At 36.1% G+C, this 16,530-nt stretch overlaps 1 protein-coding gene across 4 annotated transcripts in view; it reads left to right on the forward strand.

Annotated features, from left to right (window-relative positions):
- CSRNP3 (cysteine and serine rich nuclear protein 3) overlaps positions 1-16,530 on the forward strand; it is a 116,538-nt gene that overhangs the window by 41,540 nt on the left and 58,468 nt on the right. Inside the window, exon 2 of one of the 4 annotated variants that reach the window (XM_026094185.2) lies at positions 6,514-6,599. The exons of 2 other annotated variants lie outside the window; for them this stretch is intronic. The gene's annotated coding sequence lies outside the window, so the exon portion shown is untranslated. Of the gene's footprint in view, positions 1-6,508; positions 6,600-16,530 lie in introns of all 4 variants that reach the window. One more of the 4 variants, XM_026094169.2, reaches the window with a different exon arrangement.

A 16,530-nucleotide genomic window follows, 5' to 3' on the forward strand; every position in this document is an offset into this window, starting at 1 on the left:
CTTCAGAAAGACTTATAATATCCTCTTTTCAAATCTAGTGCTATCTTTCTTGTTTCATGTTTAGTACATATGCTGCATTTTATGCTGGTTTACACCTTTTTAGTACCAGTCTTTAAAGGTGACTGATAAGCTAAGCCTGTTCTGCTGTTGTAAAAACTTAAAGCCAAGTTAGAATTAGTGCTGTTAATCAATGGTTAATTATTATAAGCTTTATAAATATTTTCATTGTGTATCATACTCAATATATGAGCCACTGATAATGTTTTCTGCTTTTTGAACCCTGCCCTGTTGTTCTTTGCCCACACAAACAATTAGTTTAGCTAGGGGAGAAAAACAGCAGAGAGACAATCACATACTCTAATTTAGAGGTTGGAAAAACAGTATATACATAGACTAAGTGCCAATATCTTTTTCCATTTTTGAATTAAATGTCTCCAATTTCTCAGTAAACTGATCTGCATTAGTGGTACGATTTCTTGTAGGCATTTTGATGGAAGTGAGTCTTTGAGAAAAATTAAGTAAAAGAAGATTATATTCTTAACATTTAGCAGTTTTTAAGTTCAAGAAGAACATTTCTTTCATTAAGGGCAACATGGAAGAAGGCCCTCAGCCGTTAAAATCAGAAATGTTAATAAGACGTTTCACTCTTCTAGAGAAAATGTTGTATTTTCAGATAATATAGATATACATTAACATTCCACTAATCTGTTGCTTTTCCATCTGTTATTTTGGCATTCCATTGTCAATCATTTCACACCATGTGCTGCCAATAAGTATCACTACTCTGTTTTTCTATCTGTCATTGCCTTGATTGAATCGATTCATATTGATAAGCAAAGGGCATCTGAGAACAAGGCTGAAAGAGGCAGCGAGAATGCTCACGCTAAAAGGTTTCTGTTGATGTTTGGTCTCATAGATGACGCACTGAGATCTCTTGGCATCGATTCGGTTTAGATGGTGGTTGGAGATTGAGCTGGCAGTCCTCATAATCCTGTTTCTCCATTCTCCATACCAGGCATACTGTCCCTGTATAATTAAGCTATGTGTATTTCTTAACATAACTGTGTGGTGACACATGCAGGGTCTTAATTCTTACAGGAAAAAATTGCTTTACTATCCACTGAGTTGATAACCATTGTACATCTCAGGAATATATCCTTGGAAGAAAGCAGGGTATGGTTATACTGCAGTAGTATAATGTCAAAAGAAGAAATCGGAATAGAGACAATAGAGAATAAATTACTGTTACTTTAAACATATTTTGGGGGAGTTTTGATTATATCGCATTCACACTGCTTAAGTTAAATACTTGAGATACTAAGTTCTAGACAATGTATAACTTTGATAATTGCATTTCATACATGGGAAACTAGATTTGTTCAGCAAATTTTTTAAGATCTTTACACAATCAGTCTCACAATTTGTGGATTTTGCTCACTTCTTATGAAGTCACATGCAATTTACGTGATGGACTGTTTCCCCTCCCTGGGTTCTGCTGCCTGAGGCTTTTTTCTTTTTTGTGGTCAGTCTTCATTGAAGTAAGTGGAGCTTTAAGTAGGAGTAGGTATTTTATTTGTGAGGAATTATACAGTGCTGCAATTACAACGTGTCACTGCAGGAGAGTGGGTTACCTTCTTATTATTGATTATCTGCTCATTATTTTAATATTATCTACTGAATACAAGATGATGCAATAAAGTCGTATTGTGCATATGTTCACTGTTAGTGGCTTCTTATGTCTAGCATTTTGAACAAACAAGAGGATTGCATCTGTGTCCTTGAGGACCTTACCATCTAAACAGCCAGTACTGTGGTAACTTAAGGAGGTGCATTCTTCTGCCTGTGTTGCACAAGCCTGATGACAGGGACAAGGTTACACGGATATCAAAATAAAGAGATGAATGAAAGCAATAGGAAATTAAATTTAAAAAAAAATATGTTTGGGAAGCACTATATCTAAGGTATAACAATGCAATTTTGCAGTTGTCATCTTGCAGTGTGTAAACATAGGGGACTGAAAGTCCAGAGTTGCGACCTTTATCCTCAGTTCTGCCAGAGACTGACTATATAAATTTAAGGAATCCATTCTTTAAGCTAAGGAAATAGGAACATAGGTTGGCCTTCCTGAGACATGGGAGTTAATTCCTTATTTTTAGTTGTCATTTTGGAACGTATTCCTAAGGAGAGCTTTATGAGTCATCAGAAGTAGGTACAGTAAAGTCCTACACTAAGATTCAAAGTATGCAAATTATACAGTAAGAGAAACAAACTGCAAGGTAGACCTATAAGAGCTGTACTTGCCTCACAGAAACTTGGGAAAGACTTCTGCTTTTCTCACAAATACATTTGCTTTCAAACAGAGATATTAAAAATGCAAAATACGACTATTGCTCTCATTTGAAGCCTACTGGAACATCAGAAAACAGTTTATGACCCAGTTCAACATTAGCAGTACTGTCTTTCAAGGCCACGTTCTGTGAGTCGGTGATTTGCACTTCTGGCAATGGCAGCTGAGGTGTCTTATCTTTTTGTCAGGTAAACTGCTGAAGTTGGCAGGTGCCAAGATGTTACTTAGTTAATCTTAGAAAAACATATAATGCTAGTAATTGTAGTAGTAAAGTATTTAAGATTCTGAGCCTGCTTTAAAAAAAAAATCAGAAATGCTCTCCTCAATGCTAATCAACACTGTTAATAGTCATTCTTCTGTTCACTGAACTTGTAATGTCTTTGGTGTTTTGTTTGTGTATATGAATGCTGATACTACCATACCACATTGTATTTGTAGCACTAACAACGTTGAGGCATGTGGATAGAGTCCAGACCTCAAAGCTTTTAATTCAGAATTTTCACAATACCTGTTAATAAATAGTTGGATAGTTGATAAGTAGCTGGTTCAGTCTGAATTCACGTAATAAAATGACTCTGTTCTAAAAGAGGAAGACCAGTTAGCAGTCCTCAAGGACACTGACCTGTCCTGTTCTTTTCTAGTTAACTATCAAAGTTGTTAGTATATTTTTGTAAGGTGGAGTCTTTCTATTTTAATTAATTCATCTTCAACTCTGTGCCCCAGAGTAATAGTGGTGAAAAAGGGATTTTCACCATCAGGTTGACTGAAGACTCTACTGTTATCTCCCAAATGAGGCATTAGCTGGTGTTACCTATTATTCCAGCCTTTTTATATTACTGGGTTTTGCTCTGTGTTTGGGTGCAAGATAATATGCCAACCCATAAAGTCCCACTTGCAGTGAATGTACTGAATATGCCATCGTGGAACTGACTGTGTCCTTATCAAAGATGGTTTAAGCTAGTATGAATGCTTTTTGAGCTTTCTGTATTACTGATGTTTAGTGGATTGCTCTGTTTAAATATTTTGCTTGTTCACAATTTCTTCTGAAGTTGATTGTTTTTGATGCTCCAGACTTAGGATGCAGGCAAAGGGTAGATTTTTAGTACTGAATAGCTAGTTTTTATGTTTTTCCAACTGAATAGCTAGTTTTTATGTTTTTCCAACTGAATAGCTAGTTTTTATGTTTTTCCAACCGAATAGCTAGTTTTTATGTTTTTCCAACCGAATAGCTAGTTTATCTATTCAAGGATATTAGGGGGATACTTTTGAAAATATTAAAGCAGGAGCTATATTTAAAGGTAAACCTCTTTTGTACTTTAACTGAGGCACAGCTGTACTTGTACATCACCTGTTATCAAAGAAAGCAGCTATAGGCGATGGTCATCTGTAGAGCCATAGTTCAGCAGTGGTTACTATGGAAACAGTAAGTGACCTACATTTTACCAAAAGTGATGAAGTTTCTGTGATTTCTTTTTTAAATGACACATGCCTATTTTAATTTATTTCTACTACTGTTTTTCTTCTTTTGCTCATTGTTTTACTCAATTTTTAGTTTTGAGTGATTAGTGTGGAATTGACACAAATCTTGGAGCAGAGATATCATTTCCATGTTACACTGCTATCTAAAGTTAATAGAAATTGCAGCCTTTCTGTCATGTCTAATTATATGTTCATAGGAAGAAGATAACACAATTTAATTACAGAGTGCATTATTATAATAATGTATTATTTATATAGCTTTTGGTATATGGTCTATAATGGCTTGCAGTGGAAGGCCAATTCACACAAATTTATCTATTTGACTAACACTTCAAGTCACTAGGCTACTGTATGAATAAAGTTACTCAAACTGTTAGGCCTTGAGTAAATGGTAACTTCAGCTTGTCATTGCCTTTAAAGAAATGAGAATTTTATCATAAAACAAGAGAATATTCTGCAGAGATTGTTGAAGAAATGAGCAGCCAGAAGAGAGGATGATATATGACATTCGAAATAAGGCTTCAGTTGGCATTTCAGATGTACATCTCACACAACAAGATCAACATAAAAGATAAATGTTGGGCTAGAGCATGTGTCTAATGAAGTCGTTAACTGTTCTGATTTGTCTAAAGCTATAGCTTACAGATGAGCCAGGCCTGGATTTTCAGAAGGTTTTATTAAAACAGGTTCTCAGAAAAGAATTTAAATTTAATGATTTTCATTTGGGTGGTTTTGTTGATGTTTAGATAAAACCTTGTTCTACTTTGAATTGTTTAATGTACTTTGTGTTAAGGAATCTTAAGTTTCATAGAATTTGAAGACAGAGAAAAGCTAGAATACAGAGTTGTTTGGGGCCAAATATATATTCCCTAGTTATTTTGTGAGCCATCTGCTAATCACGGAAACAGTCTCCCATAGCCATCAGAGCCTAACATGACATTTGGTGGGACTACCTGAGGCTGTGGTGGGAATACACAGATTCGTAACTACCAGTATCTGCAGTCCTTGCTCTCTGTCCCACTGGCAGCACAAAATGATAAACTGCTCACACGTGCAGTATCATACACACAGCAGCTGATACTGAAACCACCTCCTGATTACTCCCATCTTCCCCATTTCTGCTTAATGCTTAAGCATATTTTGCAGCTCTGTTTATTGCTCTGAAGTTTGTACAAGCTATTCTGTGTGGTCCATGCTGCTGGGCGTGCTGCTTTCCATCACCTCAGCCATGTATTACTACATCAGCTACTGACCCATTTTTGTTTGCATACCTCAAAAATTAAAACATTTTTTGTTACCCTGTTTTTTGCCCTAGAAAGTTTGAGTTGCATGTACATCTGCCTACACTGTGATGCATGAAAACAGCAGCAGCAGTATCAGTGAGAAATATTAATTACTTTGTGTAAAATGGCCAGTTCTAAGTGCTTTGGGAGTTATCTAGTCTGCCTTTGTTACAGGCTTTAATTATCACCTGAACTTCCTGTATCATGATCTAAAACATGGTATTCTCATATTATTTCGATCCTGAAAAATCATAAGTGTGCTTTAAATAGAGAATAGTATTTGTCAATCATCACATCACTGACACTCGAGATCACAGTAAAGGCAGAGTTGTTGCGATGTGTTATATGCCCAGAGAATCACAGCTAACAGAGCATGCCCTGTGCTGAAGGAAGATATGAAAATCACCAGAAGTCCCTCTGGACTCTGGACCTAGCTTCTTAACAACTGCATCATTATAAACTAGCTATGGGCATGAAATACCTTCCAGGCACCTTTGAAGTTTCTCTGTACTACTTCTGGGCATGAGCTAGTTTCCAGCTGTGATCAGTTTTCAGTGCCACAGAAGGAGGTGAAAAATGATGAGTCAAACCATAGAAACCAGATTCTGTATTCAGAAGTGTTGAAATGAATATTCCTTTCTGGTCCTCCACAAGTTGAGTTGAAATGCAGAACCAAAATATTATTATGAAGTTATTTTAATGCAGGACCACACATGTTATGGGCCAGAATGGAAGGTGATGCAAACTGGTATCTAATCCTGAAGCCAAAACTGTCACTGGCTTGTGCCATTGTTTCCTTCTCCCTTTACCGTAGCCACATGCACAAGTATGCAGTATGGACCAAATGTCTTTTCCAAAACCTAAATCCAAGAATGTCTTTTAGAAAAATAGCAAACCTTGCTTTAAGGACTTCAACAGATGGCAAGTCTGCCACCTGCCTTGGTAAACAAGATTAATGTTTAATTGTCCTTGCTGTTACAAAATTATGTCATGTTCTGCGAAAGATGCCTTCTAGGTTTTCAGACTTACTGTTGTGTCAGAACAAAAGTAGCTGCAGCGTACTGGAAACCAAATTTGTGTACCAGTTACGTGCTCAAAGATTATATATTTATCTAAACTAAAAAATCAGATCTGCTCCTTATTAAATATTTCATCTTGTAGAGGTAATAATTATTGTTCTTATATTAAATATTTTGGTGAAATAATCTCTATGGCTTACTTACACACAACTCGCATGTTGTCTTCTGACATTTTTTCCTCATATGTTAATTGGCTTCATTGCAAACAAAGTGTTTGTCCTGTGAGTGTGCATAAGGCATCACTAATACTTTGACAGAAATTCTGAATGTTCGTTGGTATCATTTTAACGGTAATGAGATGTGAATTTCATTTTTTTAAGGACAGATTAAGGAATTGTCTACAGACTGAAAACATGATTTCAGAGGTCTAAAAATCTCCTGAGAGAAACTGGCGTTCTTTGAGATCACAAGGTCAGTAGTACGGTAGCAGTTATTCGTGTGCATATATCCATACAGTTATGTGGCCCCAGTTTCAATTTTCTACTATCTGACGGTGCAAGGCATGATGTTATATTTTAAGCTGCAGGGATTTTTATTAGCAATTTTAGAACCATATTAGTGAAAACATTCCAATTTCCAGCTGCAACTTTAAGTTTAAAATTTTTACAATTCACACTAAAAACTATTGGAAGATCAGTATACATCAGCAGCTTGCAATGTGATTGGATTTGTACAGGAAAAATGTTCCTAAATTGTTGCCTGTGTTTGTAAATTAACTGTTGTATATTTACATTTTTATTCACTTGCTTGCAAGGGTATAAACTCTTTAATATTTTGGAAAAGGAAACACAAAGTTGTCTGAAGAGGTACTTTTAAAGCTTGTATTTTAATTTTTATGATGTGATGGGTTGTTCACTTGTTTGTTTGGAAAGTTCACCTAATCAAAGACTGGAAGTAATCAGTATGATGTATTCAACCACTAAGACCTAGGCAATACATTTCAAGTAGTAAATGTGTTCAGAGCTGTGTGTAATCAGTGTATAGGGTTTTAGTAACTTCACAAAATAATTTAAAATGTTTGATACATAGCAAAACTGATGCTAGTATCTTCTTTTAGATATTGTGTCCATAATTTATTGTAAGCTTTGCTCAGATATAGGAAAAAAACTAAAATTTTCCAGTATCACTGTATAACGGCTTTGAACATATTTCATTTATCTTTTTCCCCTGAATGACAACATGTAACATATCTTTGAGCATTTGTATAATCGTCATTAAATCTTTTAAGCGTTCGTTATTAGAATGTTATTTTTAAATGTTGCATGTATTGCTGAAATTGGAAAGTTTGAGTGTGGATAACTCTTATTTTGAAAGGACTATATGGATTGTGGGTTAACAAGTCTGTGAGTGCACACATTCAACATGGCTTTTTATGAATGAGAGGATCCAAATGTAGTAATGTTCTGCCTACGTACAGGGCTGTATCATGTGGACCTGCTTAGGGCAGTATTCCACAACCATAGATTCACTGATTGTCTTCTACTATTACACGCTCACTGAATATTTTTATAGTTTGACTCAAATGCACCTTTTCTGTGATCTCTTTACTTTATCGAGATTATCCTAATCACATGTTACTGAAGATGATTGAGAATTGATTCTGTTTCCATAACTTGAGCGTTAAATAATGTTGTGTCTGACTTTGATTATCTCTGATGAGTTTCTACAATGAAAAGGAGGACCCAACTGCTTAATAAAGGTTTACCTGAAATAGAAATGGTCTCAACTTTCCTCATCTCTAGTGTACAAGTGAAGACCAATTCATTAGAATTTTCTCCTAACTCATTTAAGAACGAGTAACACTCTTGATACTGAAATATTTTCCTTTTGGTATGCTCAAATGATGTGAAGAAGAGTGTTCCTCCTGTTTCTGTGCTTAGCATGCAATATACTGGAGCTATAATGAAAGAAAAAACAGTCTTGCTGACCTAAGAGATCCTCTGTTCAGTTAGTGACAAATGCTGCAGGAAAACTTTATGAATGAAATAATCCTTGGTGTCCCCATTGTTCCATGGCTAGATACAATTAAAAATGTGATTTAGAAAGGTAATAGGTCAATATTCCGGTAGTGACTGTGTTAGACAGAGGGGTATGTGGGGGATTTTCCAGTACTGAACAGTTTACATTAAGATGAGCTGAATAGCTCACTCTTAATATGTTACCTTCTCTAGACAGATGGATACATATGTAAAATGATGGGAAAATCTTCAGTAGAAGAGTGGTATGTCTGTGTTGCAGTATATTAATGTTATTAAAATTATCAAACTTAATTATTATTTAATTATTTAAAACGATCAAACTTCTTTGAATTATGGTGCATAAAGAAATCTTGTAAGGCCCTTACTGAAGGGAAAACTTTTGAGCTTACTAGCTACACGATAATGCTATATCTGTAACTTTATTTTTCAGTTTCTGGTGAATTTTTGGCTTGATATTATTGACTCCTGATGGGTTTTAGAGACCAGAGGAAGCTTAGCTAGGGTTCACTAGTAATAAATCTATAAAGAGGTTGGACAATTCATAGATACACAAACAGGCAGAATCCTTTGAATCCTTCAGAGCATAACATCAGTGATCATCAAAACCCATGCCCTAAGTGCTATGATGTTTATTCCTGTTTCATCATCTCATGCTATATTACAGTGCTTTAGGTGACCGTATAACATTTCCTTTAGATATCTGAATCTCTATTTAAATATTGGCATTCTAGTGAAATAAAGCATATGCAGGGACTTTTCCATCCTTATGATGGATGAACTGGTTTTTTTAGTCAACAGACTAGTATAATTTTATACTAAAATTTGTATCTTTTTAACCTGTATATCAAAAGAAACATTTATTAGGATAATTTCACAAAAGTACATGATTTAGGAATCTAAACTTCATTACTTTTTAATAGAATGAAGACTTCTTATTCAACTGTTTACTTTTTTCAAATTTCTATCGATAATGTGTCACTATGTTTAATCTTGCCTTAGTGAGAGAAGTATCTTAGAGCTCAAAAGTACTGTAAAGAAGCCAGTGTCTTACATACCCTCAGTTTACTAGAATTCCTTTCCTAACCTGTAGGTATTCCCAGTTTCCAACCTGATGTTGCTTGTCATTTTGTAGTATTTGTTGTTTTGTTGAAATCTTTATGAAATTGGGGGGGAAAGGGGAGGAAAAAGCACAAAAGACACACAAAGCAACTTCAGCTAAATGCCAGAAGTTTCAACCTGAGTAAAAATAGTGGAATTGTTTGTGAAAGGCAGTTGCATGCCATAGGTAGATCCCATGCTACCATTTTACATGGAAAATACATTGTAGACTCAGTGAGCTGAACTTTTGGAGTTACCTGCAAAACACTTATAAGGAAGAAAGATTTTTATCTGCTATTGTACAGCTGAAAAAAATCCAGGAGAGCCTTTCACTCACTGCCAAATCTGTGTTTAAAGGAAAAGACCTCAAGCGCTCCATGCAGAGGAGCACCCAGTTCCTGTAGCCACTGGGTATAGGAGTTTGTGTTCTCATTTGTTGTGATGAATAGCCTTTTGGTAAGAAGATAGTACTCTCCCTCCTGTTTCTGTAATTTTCTCAGAACTATGTATAACAGAGGAGCTTGTGATTCTTGACTTTGACCATGTGATTTGATAGGAATCTTAGATTTATTAAAAATTGTTGTTTAATATTAACTTAAAGAAAATGCTTCATTTATTTCAGAAAACATGGAAACATGAGTCAGATTTCTGGAATACATTTCTTAGATACCTAGATATTGCAGAACTTCTGGAACATGTTGATATAATTGCACCTAAAAATTCTGGGTCATCCTCAGACACTGGAAGATAGTTATTGCCCGCTACTAATTCCTTGCTACATATGTTATCCTATAATCATCTAGTACTTCAGTGTCATGCAAAGTTTTTTCATGTTCTTCTGATTTGAGAAGTGAAAGAAGGATAAAATTCCCCCCAGCACTTGGAATGAAGTTTCTGAACTACGTAAGAGAGCAGCTAACAGGGCTTTCCTTTTTTAGGATTTACTTAATAAATAACAGAAGTAACGTAATACATACCCTAAGAGCATAACTATTACATTATCAAGATAATTATTTACCATATTCATCTCTGGCTAGTGTTTTACATTCTTTTTGGAACAATTTTTCCTCCTGTCTCCCTTCTTTTTGTGAGGAGGAATTTTGTTTTGTGTGCTTCTTAAATAGCAGTGTGACTGCTGTAGCTAATTCATAAGAATAAGCAAGCTATCAAAACAAGGACAAGCTGGGAAAATTCAAAAATGAACCTCAGGTGAGATCTGCACAGAATTACTGATAAAAAGTTTTTCAAAGAGGTTTTTGTGTTAATAAGTTAAATTTAAGTAGCTTTAGAAGTTCCTATTCTGCAGTTATCTCATAACAGACCACAGTTTCAAACATCTCTGTGACTTCTTTGCCTTCTTCAGGCAGCAGCCTCTTTTCCACGCTTCATGGACACCCCTCCCTTACCTTCTCTCCCAACAGCATCACAACAGCCTCCACTTAATTTCTCCTTGTGGATCAGCCCTCCTCAGCATTGTTGACAGTCTTCATGGCCTTAATAGAGCAAGTGTATTTCAGGATATAATTTGATGCATTGAGTGAGGCCATTTTTCCATTTTTGGAGTGTTTTCCCATCTTTGTGTGTTGATATATTTGAATTTCTCTTTCAGTTACAGGAGAGACAAGTGATAGAAATTTCTGCCTACCTGTAAGATGCCAAATACAATTTTGATGAAACACATTTTTGTCCTTCCATAAGGAGTAACTGCTAGCTAATAACAATTCTGCTTTTAAAACATGAAGTCCCTGACCACTGTCTCCATGCTGCAAGCTTTGGCTAGCAACAAAGGAGGAAAAAAAACCCTGTCCAAACATCTACAACTCTTGAAATGACTCCGTATTCATAAAGGGACTGAATGGTGACGGAAGTGGAAGATGTACGTGTTTAAATCTCAATCCGTTGTCCTAAAGCTTGTAAAGGAATGAAAAGAAAGCAGTTACCCAATTGTGCTGGTACAGCTGCCCAGGTACAGCAACTGTGAAATCTGTAGTAGAACATGATTCAGTTGTTCTAAACCACTATGTCACCTAATTTGGCCCTGTGTGCTGTATCATAGTATCTGGATCCAGTGGCTGCTGTAGTCCTTCTTAGCTGGTGGGGATGACTTTGTTGAGGGTGTTACACTGCACACAGGTGCTGTTCCAATGCTGCTGGCTTGGTGTTCGCCTGTGCGCTGTTCACTCTTAGCACAGGAGAGAAGTAAGACACAGAAAGATTTGCCAAAGACTCTGAATTTCTGGTGGGGACGGTCTCCACTATCACAAAGGTAGTGGCTTCTCCCGACAGGATCTGTAAAAGTGCAGGATAACTGAACAGACATCTTATAGTTGATACTTCAGAACCTAATGGGATGGTTTTCTGTTTAAAACAGGCATCATTTAATTTTATATGACAGCAGCTGAATTTTAATGCATAGCATAATAAAGCCTGAACCCGTTAGCTGAGGTCGGTCAGTCTACTAGTGTTTCCTTATAGGCTTGGTTAAGCATATAAAGAAAAATTCTTATCTTCTAAGCACCTTCCAATGAATAACCATCTAGTACAAGAGAGTTTTTAATCAGAAATCACAGAATATAGGAACCTAGAAGGAAGACTTTGACTATAAATTTTCTCATAGCACTTTTCGTCATAGAAATTAGAAATATGTCATAAAAAGAAGATTTAAAGGCATGTGTCCCATATTCCAACTGAGAGACCAGCTGCTGCAAAATTTCTGTCATGGTTCTAGGGGCTCGTGTTGTGGATTGTAGGGCTGTGATTTCCTTTAGAGTTTTGCTCTGATACTGGTATTAGCTAAAAAAAAATTTCCTGGTCGTCGCAAAACCCAGTGTTCAGAGAGGAAAATTAATTTATATGTTGTGTACTTCTTATTAAATGTTAGCTATAAAAATACATAAGCTGTCTATTTCAGGATGGGAACCAGTTTAAAAATCCTCAATAATTCCCTTGGAGAAGGTGTGAATAATTTTAAAGAATAAGCACTTCTCTCTTCTCTCACTCTACTCTTTTGTCCATTAAGATATGGATTTTGTTCATAATATGATGTAGTGGTTGAACTGCAGACTTGGGAGACTTGTTTTTAAGGCTGTTGCCTTCCCTTGCTTTGGGTATCTGAGGAATTCATTAAGTGAATCTGGCCAGGAGAGATTAGGGCCCTCTTTCAGGAAGGTGCTTTAGTTATTGTTATACTTAACAAAATTAACTGTGGGGACCATTGTTTTTTTAGTATCTGCACTCACTCAAACGAGACCTTAAAAATCCAACCAAATTACAGCTGAATAAATGCTGAAAGATGCTGATGAGCAATTTCAAAAATGCACATTATTTGTGCTTAAATATTTTAACAATCTATTTCTCCCTGCCTCATTTTCTTCATCATCTCTATTGTCATTTTGATTGTTTGAAAAGCATTAAAATTCAGCAGTCCAGTTTAGTAAGCCCTAGACACATTCTTGCTATTTCTAATCCATCAAGAGTACCCAACAGCTCTTTTATTTCTTTACTTGGGCTTCCCTACCTAGCTGTCTAATGAGGTCAGGAAGGTCAGAAGAAACTAGCAAGAAAGGTCAGAACGGCTTATGCATCGGTCCTTTTCCGTAGGCTGATATTCAACATGCTGGGAATGGGTCAGGTTGTACTGTTTGGATTGTACGGAGAAAGAATGACCAGTTTGACAAGTAGCTCTCATTACCCTTTCCCACAGAATGTATTTCTGTGACTACAGCAATTAGTAGGGATTATCCTTGAGAAGAGAAAGAAATGGCTTTTAACAGTTTGTGTGTACTAAAATAATGCTAAATGTTTTAGATGTTTCTTATTTGAAGGATTTTTTGTAACTTCAGTTGGCAGGATATCACCGTTTATCAGAAGAAACAATACATTTCCATCCACTTATTCCTATTACTTAGATGTAAGTAAAATTGTGAAGTTCATATTAAGCTTAAACTTTTACATTTGCCACCGTAATTTGTTTTTTTTTTCTTTTTAAATGATAATAGCGCAAAATAATTCCTGCGCGATTTTCTTCCTATTAATTATTTTGACTTCTTCAATCAGACTGAATCTTTCTGGCAGTCTTGAAGCACGCCTTATACTCTTAATTCACTAAGAGCAAAATTGTGAGATAAGTAACAATAAGATGTTTGACTATGTACATATGGAGAAGCTAAGTTCAAAGTGGTTAAACTGCCCAAGATCTCACAATTATTCATTAAAAATGGCTTTCAGGGCTTTAACTGTTTTTGGATTTCAGGTCGTTGCTGCCAGGCCAATGCTAACAGTTAGATAGGTTCTCCATTTTTTAATCCATATCCTCTTTTTAATCCTCTGTATAATGAAAATAAATGTGCTGCAATTAATAATAATTGCTTGGCTTATTCTTTGCAATATTTCTCTTCTCAGGCTATGCTTCAGAGTTTTCACTGATTAGCCACTGTCTAGTAAAAATTCCCCTACAATCTATTTGATACTTAATGTACACGTTGGTCTCTGAATTTTTTTTTTTTTTGTCTTCTGAAGAAGATTTGGCTTTGATAGAAGACTGAGTGTTGGAGTGTTTCAGTGCTCTTAACACTAGTAAAGTCACCTGGTAACTTGTTTATATGCTTAGATCAAACAAATTGCCAGATTTGTGGACAGGCAGGAATTTTTACTCAGTTTTTGGTTCAGGCCAGATTTGACTTAGGCTCTGGGCCTGTTTAGTACTTTGGGTTTTGGCTATTTTTATCCCTGTCGCATTAGTTTGAGGTCACTTGTACACTTTGACCAATTGCTCTGTGATTTTTATGAAGCTATGTGATGCCTCTGCTATTCTGCTCAGCGCATACTGCGTTTTGTGGATTTTGCCTCTAACTTTGCTGGAGAGTTTGGATGCAAGTGAGTTTTGGGGAGGAGAAGTGGGTACAAATGTATTCCTAGCACAGGTTGGCAGTGCCATAGTGTGTATTTCTGATTTTCTCACTCAGTTGCTTTACAGGTGTGTTCCTTTCGGACTTTTACTATAAACTCATTTTTCACTGAATAGTTTGTCTTGTGCATCTCCTGCTAGATAGCTAACGGAACATCTTTTATATTTAACATGAACATCTTTGAGTGATGTTGAGCTGAAGGTCCCCAACTAAAACTGAGTTGTTAAGCCTTCTACCTTTGTGCTTGATTTCTTGGCTATTATAGATAATCTCTGTATCCTGCCTGCAACTTAACCACTGAGTCTTAATATAAGCTAAGTCTATTCCTCGCAATCTTCATTACTCTTAAGCCTTAAAAATTCCTTCTACAAATCATCTTTTCGGTTGGACTTTTCAACTCATCTGGGAGGCAAACTTTTTAGTATTTCCCATCTCAAGTATTACTGTGTTCTCGTGTGTATCTAATGCTGCTTCAAAGATGACTTTACTTTGACCACCTCATGCATCTCTTTGCATCCCCTTCAGCAGAACACTTTTTTACTGTTGTAAATGTATGCTATTTGACTCTGCTTCTTGGTAGAGACAAGTTCTTCTTCATCTTTTCCTCTCCACTTACCTGTCAACATTCATTAATATTGGTAGCTTTTAAAATTTTCAGCTCCCATGCTGTTTCTAATGTTTTGTTCCAGTTCCTGTAAGTCTGTAAATGTACTTCATTGGTTTTTAGATCCTTTTGTAAAACTCACCTTTGCCATTATGCCTAAAAATTTTTCAGATGCCATGTAAAAATAACTGTTATGAGATGACAAATGCCATCTCTTCATTTTCTTTGCGATCCCATCTCTTTGAATCGATCTTTATCTCTTCCTTGACATTTAAGATATATTACTTTTAAAACAGAGACCAACTTTTTTAGTTTCTGTTAATGCTGTTGTTATTGTGGTATGATAATGTAAGGATACCTACCAGGCAAGGTTTGTGGGAAAAGTAACATTTTTTTAATTAGATTAACTTATACAGACAGGCTTTTGTGTATATGACCTCATGTCCTCAAAGCATTCCGTTTTCCTAGTTATCTTAGCTGGTCTAATTAATGATACTACTTTTCTCTGCAAACTGCCTCTATCATTGCTTGACACAATGTCATGAAAGGGCTATCAGTTATCAATTTGTGTCTGTTCATGATTATGACTGTAACTTTTGAGTTTGCAACTGCAGCAAAAAAATAAGATCAACACCAAGTAAATACCAGTTTGCTGTGGTAGGTATGTTAAAAGCTAAACATGAGAACTTTTCAGGAATTCTTTTAAGTGCTGCAGATAATAAGAGAACTGCAGGATACTCAATGCATGGTTGTGACCTTATTGTCGTAAAAGGCATGAAATACGTCTTTGGCATTTAAAAGGGGTAACTACTGTCTCTCAATCCAAGACATCCAGGGTAGTGAGAATGTCGTTACTCTGGAAGAGTAGAACGGTTGGCCCTGGCAAACAGTAATAGTTTTTGAAATCTGCATTTACTATCCTTTGTCTTGGTGACTTACATAGTCATTACTGACAGGGGAGTTGCTGCAGAATGGGAACAGTTATATGGACACAGCTAAAGCAGCAGGATCATTGAAATCCGCCTGCTTGAAGAGATCGAATGAGACAGCAGAGGACCTTGACTTCATTCTTTTCAGTCACAAAACTGGTTAGTTCCTCTGAGCTTGGAGCTGTTGACCTGGTAGAAGGCTGCTAACAGTAAATGACAGCTGGTGCTGTCAGCTGACACCTTTTCTGTAACCTGGAAGGTCAAAACAGGCAAGTTGACTAGGCTCTTTCTAAATATCTGACAAGACTAGTATTATCTCCATCTATTTTAGTAGAAATAACCAGGGTCTTCATGCTGCTAAAAGGGAAAATCTTGTGACAGACACAGGACTATCCGCAGTGCTTCAAGATGTCAGGCCAAAGGGATAAATTTGGTTGGCAAACCTATTCACTGATACATTTATTGTGAGGATCCCAAAAATCACACTGAATTAATAATCACTTCTTTTCTGCAACATAGGAAACCACCAAGTGAAGCAACTTCCTACCAGGTGATATCAGTGTTCCCCACAGTCAGTCAGTTTTGTCTGTGCCATAAATTGGTGAGCCTTATTCAAAATATTTGCATATAATCCTGGACAGAAGTTTGATATTTTTTAACTGCTCACTGGAAAAGATGTGAAGTAATGATAAAATAGGGACTCATCTCCATTGAAAATGCACAAATACAACATAAAATGCTGAAAAAACATGATCTTTGAAGACTAGCCTGACATATTCAACCCTTGGCATTGCACTTCAATCTGAGAGATCAGCATATCTACTT

This window comes from Dromaius novaehollandiae, chromosome 7 (assembly GCF_036370855.1).
Source record: "Dromaius novaehollandiae isolate bDroNov1 chromosome 7, bDroNov1.hap1, whole genome shotgun sequence".
In the NCBI taxonomy this organism is placed as follows: domain Eukaryota; kingdom Metazoa; phylum Chordata; class Aves; order Casuariiformes; family Dromaiidae; genus Dromaius; species Dromaius novaehollandiae.